Below are 7865 nucleotides of genomic sequence, written 5' to 3'. Positions count from 1 at the left end.
GGGGGTTAAAATAAAGATGACCCTTGAGTCTGCAGAACCCAAGAGAAAGAAAAGGCTAGGTGACAAATGGTAAAATCAAGGTTGGGCATTGCTGGAGGAGTTTTATTCAAGGCGAACTGTTAAGGGGTTCCCATTATTACCCAACCGCGTAAGGAACGCAAAATCCGGGAACATAACACCGATATGACGGAAAATTAGGGCGGCAAGAGTGGAACAAAACACCAGGCATAAGGCCAAGCCTTCCACCCTTTACCAAGTATATAGATGCATTAATTAAATAAGATATATTGTGATATCCTAACAAGTCAACATGTTCCAACAAGGAACAACATCTCCATGTTCCAACAAGGAACAAACTTCAATCTTCACCTGCAACTAACAACGCTATAAGAGGGGCTGAGCAAAGCGGTAACATAGCCAAACAACGGTTTGCTAGGACAAGGTGGGTTAGAGGCTTCGTTCAACAATATAGGAGGCATGATAAGCAAGTGGTAGGTATCGCAACATAGGCATAGCAAAAGAGCGAGCATCTAGCAAGCAAAGATAGAAGTGATTTCGAGGGTATGGTCATCTTGCCTGAGATCCCGCAAGGAAGAAGAACGAGTCCATGAAGAAGACAAACGGACGTAGATGAACGGATCCTCACAAACGCGACGTTATCGGAACTGTGACGCCCCGTTACGTCCAACAGAGCCAGGCGTAACGGAAGCCGTCACTTCAGAGTTACGCCAGGATCAGTTAAGGAGAACAGTATCATGTACAAGACGGAGCGGCTGCCATGAGTAGGCAAGCTTTTATTACATAGACACCTCAAGTGTCGACTAAGCCTAAGCGGCCATGACGATAGATCGTCACCCGCCTCTAGTACGAGCCTTTTCGACCAACCATGGAGGGCATCTACTCTTCATAGCCTTGATTGTCGACTTTCTCATAATTATACTCCACTTCAGTATAACCGAAGTCGTTAAAATGACTAGACTCATCATAAGTACCATTCTCTATCGCCTCGGAGTTCTCATAACTCTCTTGCTCTGAAAAACAACATAAATGCAGCTGAGACGTATAAAATACGTACTCCGCAAGTCGCCGGGAAAAGTGGATGTATGAGTTTTTAAAGAGGAAAAACTTCATCGGCCACGGCTACCACCACCTAGCCATTATCTCAAAATACTATGTAGGTAAAAATATTTTCCCTTAACCCATTTTGTTGAAAACCAAATTTTATTCATAAAATCTACTGGCAACAGAGCGACGTGGGATCTTATATCCTGTGTTAGAGGAAAACCCACACGACGCACTTCCAATCCCGGAAGCTGGGAGTGATATCACATTTACTCTGATCAGAGGTGTACTGCTTTGCCCATAGCATCACTTGGTACAAGTCGTCCATGCGCTACCCGTGCGCACGACTAGACCAAGGAACCAGAACCTTTAACCAACCCGTACACTACCTCTGCTTTTCCACCTTGCCTTACTAAAGGCCCGCGGGTCGAGACCCCTGACCGGCGGTCCCGCCCTAGGGTGACTGTACCTACCCGGCTACAGCCACCTTCTCACCCATGCAGAGGCAACTACTTGGCATGGGTAGTCAGTTCAGCCCGTCCCATTCCAGGTCTATGATCAGTACGATTTGCGCCGCTTTTGAAATAAGCGCCAGTTGGTTGTGTCCTAATGTGATACCCTATGTAGAGGAGCCCGCCATCCAAGCCAACCCTACCCGGGTTGCCTTCACCAACATAAGCTCCCCTACCCACCAAATATTTATTTATAATGTAGTCCTGCCCGGGTCACAACTACTTAATATAGATACTTCACCTGATCTGGTCCAATTGCCAAATTAGTGGATCCACCTGATCCAAATCTCATTTCATTTATGAAAAATATTTATTTTTAATTCTTATGCAAAATTTTAGAAATGACCCATAGCCCAGAAAACAATTATCAAGACATGGTCAAGGAGATGACGACTTGCCGGGTAGCGCTTCGATCAACTCGGAACCACCAGACGTGGCTCCTAGGGTCCGAGATCGACTCCTGATAATTATTTCAGGAACATGTTTATATTATTATTTATTTTTCTAATTAAAAATCTAACATCCAGCAACACGGCCATGTTGAGCAAGCCACATGTAATTAACTAAGTGGTGATACGTCCTAGTGTTCCATTGAGAGATAAAATGCATTAAGCCATCCAAAACAGAGTAGCATGCACGTATGTCATTCAGTCCAGAGAGTGGTAAAAGAAATGATAAGTAAAAAGAACAGTAGCCCAGTACTGTACTACTAGTACTTCGCTGGTTAAGGCCCGTGTCTATCCAGAGAGACTACTTAACTTCTTGTTGTCCCATGAACAGAACCAGCCCATTCACCTCTCTCTCTCCCCCAAGAACAGAGCACGGCCACCGTCGCCTCGATCTGCCCCGTCCGGGCATCTCCGGCGACACGGCAGATACCTACAGATTCTCCTCGTCTCCCTCTACCATATCCCCCTATTTATTTGATCCGCCGCCACCAAAAACGTCGCCAGCACTCAATCCTAGCGCCGCCTGATCCAGGTCCGGTGGGCTTGCCACCGCCTGCAGCGGCAACGATGTCTCCATGCCTACATCTTCCTCCAGCAGAGCTGCACGCATGAGGCGTGCAACTACGGACGTCAGGTGCGAGCGGCTTCACCGGCGCGGCTCCGGCAACATGGCCGCTACCAGCGCCCGGCTCGCCTTTGTCTACTGCTACTAGTGTAAGTGCCAGTCCAAATTCCTCTCTGTGCAGTGTTCTTGCTTCTACTACAAGTGTTTGTTCCGTGACTCCCCTTACTGCCATGCTTCTTGTTAATCTCAAGACCAAGGAATTAATCAAGCTTTACTCTTGTGGTGTGGACGTGGTCTGCAGATTTGCTCCATATTGTTTATCATTATTTTTGGCTCTACTATGCTATCCCTGCACTACTATGATTCTTTTTATTAAGCTCAAAACTAGGAATTAACCAGTGAATCCCCACTGTTAAAGGCTTACTACAAATCTATGGGTGGCAAGTTAATTGCTTGTGATGGTTAGGTGCTGCCACAAATTAAATCTAAGTATTCCTACTGTGTGTGCGCGCACACTCCTCTCTGAACCCCACAAACAACCAAGTGAACAGCAACATTGATAGACTCAAATCTATCCCTAATAATAAAGCACGGATTGACTCCATGGATTCACCGTCACAATACGCCTTTTTCTGTGATTTTACGCTTTTAGTTTGAATCTAAATAGAAAAACAAAGTCGGGATAAGAAAACTGGGATTTGAACCATGGTTTGCCGTGAAGATGCCAACATAGCAAACCAGTCTAGCTAGGCTCATGGATGTGCCTGTTTGGGCGTCTGGCTCATTAACATAAAGAATAGGAAACAAGCATACTCGGGCTGAGGGAGTTGGGTGCTTGATGGGCACGGTATGCTGGGCCGAGACGGGTGTTGCGGCCCACGGGACGGACAAGGAGCAGGTTGGAGACTTTTTCATAATTGTTTACATATTATTAAATAGTCCCACCTTGCTATTTTACATTAGTTTTTTGTAGTTTATATACGTTCTTAGGTTGTCAGGCATCGAGCTGCTTCGGAAATAAAGAAAAGAATAAGGCGTGGATATTGCATGAGAAATAAAGAAGGAAGGCGAAAGGGAAGGGAGAGAAAGGAAATATAGGGTCATTATGTGGTAATTAACCGGCTGGCCACTGAGATTCATGACATGCTTGATACACAATAAGGAAATATACGGTAATTATAGGAGGATTGAGGGAGGATCCCTACCAAATGGATAGGACGTGCGGGATTTGTGGGCGCCATATTTGGTTGGCATGGAATTTAATTTGAACCAATGACAGGCGTACTGGCCTCATCCATATTTTATGAATAAAAATAACGTGGCATTTTTTTCCTACATGCAATCCTCACTAAATTCACATTATTTTTTCTTCGGTTGCAGCAGACCCACTTATGATACTTACTAAATTTGCGCCAACTTTATAACACATTGAATGTTATGTTTGTGCATATAATCCTCACTAAATTTATATCACTTTTTTTACTGTTGTAACATACGGGCATATATGCTATTTTTTTATATAAATGGAGGTATAATATTATTTGGCCTCCCATTTGGTATGTCCATAGCGTTTATCCATACTCAGCTAGGCTATTCTACAGATCGTCTGTTCTGGGCCGCCGGGCCTCTGCCCCGTTCGTCTGTGTTACATTCCACCAATGAAAAAAAGTGCCCTCCCAACCTGTATGTGCGATCCGGCCCAATAAATCAGACCCACCAGCCCATTTAGGAGATGAGACAAAAATAGTTGACCGTGACATGAATCAAACTCGCAACCTCCCCTGTTCTTTGGTGTTGATCGTTTTACCCCACAAAAAAAGGTGTTGGTTGTTTTAAACTAAAGTTAAATTTGAAGATTTTTTGTGTCCTTTACGGACTGGTACTGAACTGCTACGATGTAAAATATGGATAGCACAAACACAAGGCGCAATCATTAGATTGCGCGGATGTGGCCGGGATCTCAAACGCGACTGTTCGCTGGTCTGTGTATGTAGACGATTCTTCATTAGCTCCAAGCTTAGGTGGAACGTTCGCCGTGTAGTGGACAGCGTGATCGACAATGAGGATAAAGAAAATAAGTGGTAACAAGGATGGGGCGCTAAGTGTGATAATTTGTTTCTCCCGTTGCAACGCACGGGCACTTTTGCTAGTTATACTAAGGGAAACCAGAAAAAAATGAGTGAGATATTCTAGCAAGATTTCATTTGTGCAAAAGTTAAATGGGTTATTTTCCGGTACAGGGTATGTGCAAGTGAGACATACCATCTTGAGATTTATTTCTTAACAGAACATTAACCAACCAATGTTTACTGAAAATGACAGTGGTCAAGTAGCATACACAGATTGTCTGGCCCCAAAGCTACACATGCAATCTTAATAATGGGTTAATTTCTAAGATTTAATTCTTAGCATGTCAGATCTAATACAAGGTAGAGATGAACACACACATAGATTTTCTTTTACAGCTACACATGAATCACAAAACTGCAATGTCTTTGTTTTCCTCCATCTAGTTTATGTTTTTTTTCACTAACTATTGTTTCTCTTTTTACAGCAAGGTAAATAGATCAAGGTGAATAGATGCTTATGGACTGATTCAAACCGAGGTGGAGATAGATAAGAAATCAAGCAAGAAGGGCTAACACAACAAGGTACTTGATTAGTACCTGGTGGCGCATGCAACCCAAAGAGCTTCACAGCAGGGGAGGATAGCAGTGTGGCAGAAGGTGAAAAGGCAGAGGGGTTTCTCCAGCGGATGATTGTGTGTGGCCACAGTGAAAGGGATGGCTCCTATTTATAGTGGGGTGAATAGCTATGTCGGTTTGGAGAGGCATTACATCTGGCATGCATGCGTGGTTAGTCTTTCATGCATGCCTCCACTTGTGTCTCTTGTGGGCTGTACTAGGGACAAGTGTAATTTGCTTGGCTGGCCATTAGTTGGCATTTACTTTATGTGAAGGAAATGAGGCAAGGGTCTATAAAATATAGGGAGGTTTGGAGAAGAATTGTTGTGCATGACTAAATGCTATTAGCTGTAATAAAAATAATAATTAAGTGTAGTTATTTCTATTATTTTAATTAATGTTTTGGCAACGCCATTGAAATTATCGTTATCTAATTTTATTACTATTTATTTATTCATTTTACGGTTTTTACAGGAACCAACCCGAAAAAGCAACACCGGAAAGAAGCAAACAACATAGTAAACAACCATCACATAAGCATGTCATAATGCACAATCAAGTATGATGCATGTCCGGTTTAAATATGCATGGCATGGCAAAGTGCACAAACAATACTACAAATTAAGTGGAGCACAATATGCAACTCCGTTGCATATTGAAGAAAACACCACATGACTTATTTAGTTCTCTCTCGTTTAGGTACCCAACAAGATTAAATGTTGTTAGCATGGCAAAAGGTGAAGCAAATGAAAACTACCTATCTAGTCAAGTTTAAATGAGGCCGGAAACAACAAACAACACTTCCGGAAAATCCCCATATGCATTTATTAGGTTTAGTACCGTTCTGCCCTAAACACAATTTTAGAGTTGTTAAACATGCAAAGTGATGCCACCATGTTAAACTAGGCATTTTTCTACCCCATTTACATATAAAGTTTATTAAATTCTGAGTTACGGTTATTTGGTTATGAGTTAAGTCATTTTAGCATGGCATAGGGGCAAATTTAAACAAACATCATTTTAAACATTTTAAACATGCATGAAAGTTGCATATTATGAAACTAGACACAATTTTAAGCATTTTTCATATATAAGTTATTTACATGTGATGCACGGTTTGAGAGTTACAATATGCATGGAGCTTAGGGGTCATTCTGTAAAGCTGTAGTTTTTTGAACAATTAGGAAAATCGCAGCGCACAGCAAAAAAAAAACATATATGGACCGAATCTAAGCTATCGGGCCGAACAGGATCAGACTGGAGGAGTTTCTCACACCGGGCCAAGGCCTGGCTGGGAGAAGAGGAGGAGAAGGGCCGGCCCAGGGGACGGAGTTGACCGGTCCACGCGCGCTGGGACGAGGTCAACACGGGCGAGCGAGGCACAGGCTCGAGCAGGCGACCACCTGCTCGATGCAGATGATGCAGAGGCCACGGCGACGCGCACAGGAGGTCGGGGATGGACGGGTTCATGGCGGAGGCGGCGAGATCCAGCGGCCCCCGGCCGGATCCGACGTGGAACGACGACGAGGATCTGCGTGGGAGCTCCACGGAGGCAGGAGCAGAGCAGCAGCCGCGGCGGGACTTGCGCCTCGAAGAAGAGCAGCAGCAGCGGGTGGCTCCAGGAGAGGGCGTAGAGAAGGAGCCCCAGTGGGGTTCTCGTTCGTCTTGTTGCCGGTTGGCACCGCGTGGAGGAGCAGGGGGAGGAGAAGTGGCCGCAAGAAGGTCAGGGCGGCGCTTGGCATCAGCGGACTTGAGGCGGGGCGATGGACGAGGGCGGCTCGAGGAGCGCCTGCACGAGCGCGGAGGGGGCATGGGGCCTGCTGGTTCGGTCGATGGCTGGATGGACTGGTAGGTAGAGGCCGAGAGGATCTTGGAGAGAGGTGGCTGCGCCTTCGGGATTGGGTGGAGGAGGAAAACAAGGAGAAAGGGGATCTGGGAGGATCCCGAGGTGGGATTTGAGTGTGGCGGCGGCAGCTGAGGGGGACAAGCGACCTAGTTTTTAGGGTTTTGCCTGATATATATATAGCAAAAGGATTAAAGGAGAGGGATTTGGATCATCGGATTGAAAACTGACGGATGAGAATAAAATAGGTAGGGAATCCAAATGAGAAAACGGTGATGTTTTATAGATGTATGGGGATGTTCCGGACACAACGGTGACGACAGTCTGGGTCGGGTTCGGGACAACTCTCGGACGCGCGCGAGAGGTCGGTTGAAACTTGTGGGCTGTGCAGAAGGGCTCGAGCTAAGAGAAGAGAAGAGAGAGAGACCCGACGACTGTTTCCGGAGACCAAAAACGTCCGACGTTAGACCGGCTATTCTGCCACTATAGTTAACGGTTGGGCTATCAAACAGACTCCGAATGCGATGAAACTTGACAGGCGGTCTATCTACAACATAACAACACCACATGCCAACTTTCATCCCATTCCGATAACATTTTTCGGCCACTTATAAAATAATATTTCGGGCATGCCGCGGGCGCGTGCAAGTGTGTCTGGGCTCAGAACGGACAATGGAAGGAACTGGGAGAATCCGGACGGATGCAAGTTTTAAAACATGATGATGCAATCCACATGATGACATGACAAGA

At 45.2% G+C, this 7865-nt stretch overlaps 1 long non-coding RNA gene across 1 annotated transcript; it reads left to right on the top strand.

Moving 5' to 3' along the window:
• Nucleotides 1-2334: 2334 nt before the first annotated feature.
• On the top strand, nucleotides 2335-5647 carry LOC119285928. The gene is made up of 2 exons (XR_005140024.1): nucleotides 2335-2737; nucleotides 5143-5647. It is a non-coding gene; the product is annotated as an uncharacterized LOC119285928 (long non-coding RNA).
• The last annotated feature ends 2218 nt before the right edge of the window (nucleotides 5648-7865 follow it).

Source organism: Triticum dicoccoides, chromosome 1A (assembly GCF_002162155.2).
Source record: "Triticum dicoccoides isolate Atlit2015 ecotype Zavitan chromosome 1A, WEW_v2.0, whole genome shotgun sequence".
Taxonomy (NCBI): domain Eukaryota; kingdom Viridiplantae; phylum Streptophyta; class Magnoliopsida; order Poales; family Poaceae; genus Triticum; species Triticum dicoccoides.
The sequence above is the reverse complement of the archived record's forward strand: the minus strand, read 5'-3'. Positions and strand labels throughout refer to the sequence as shown.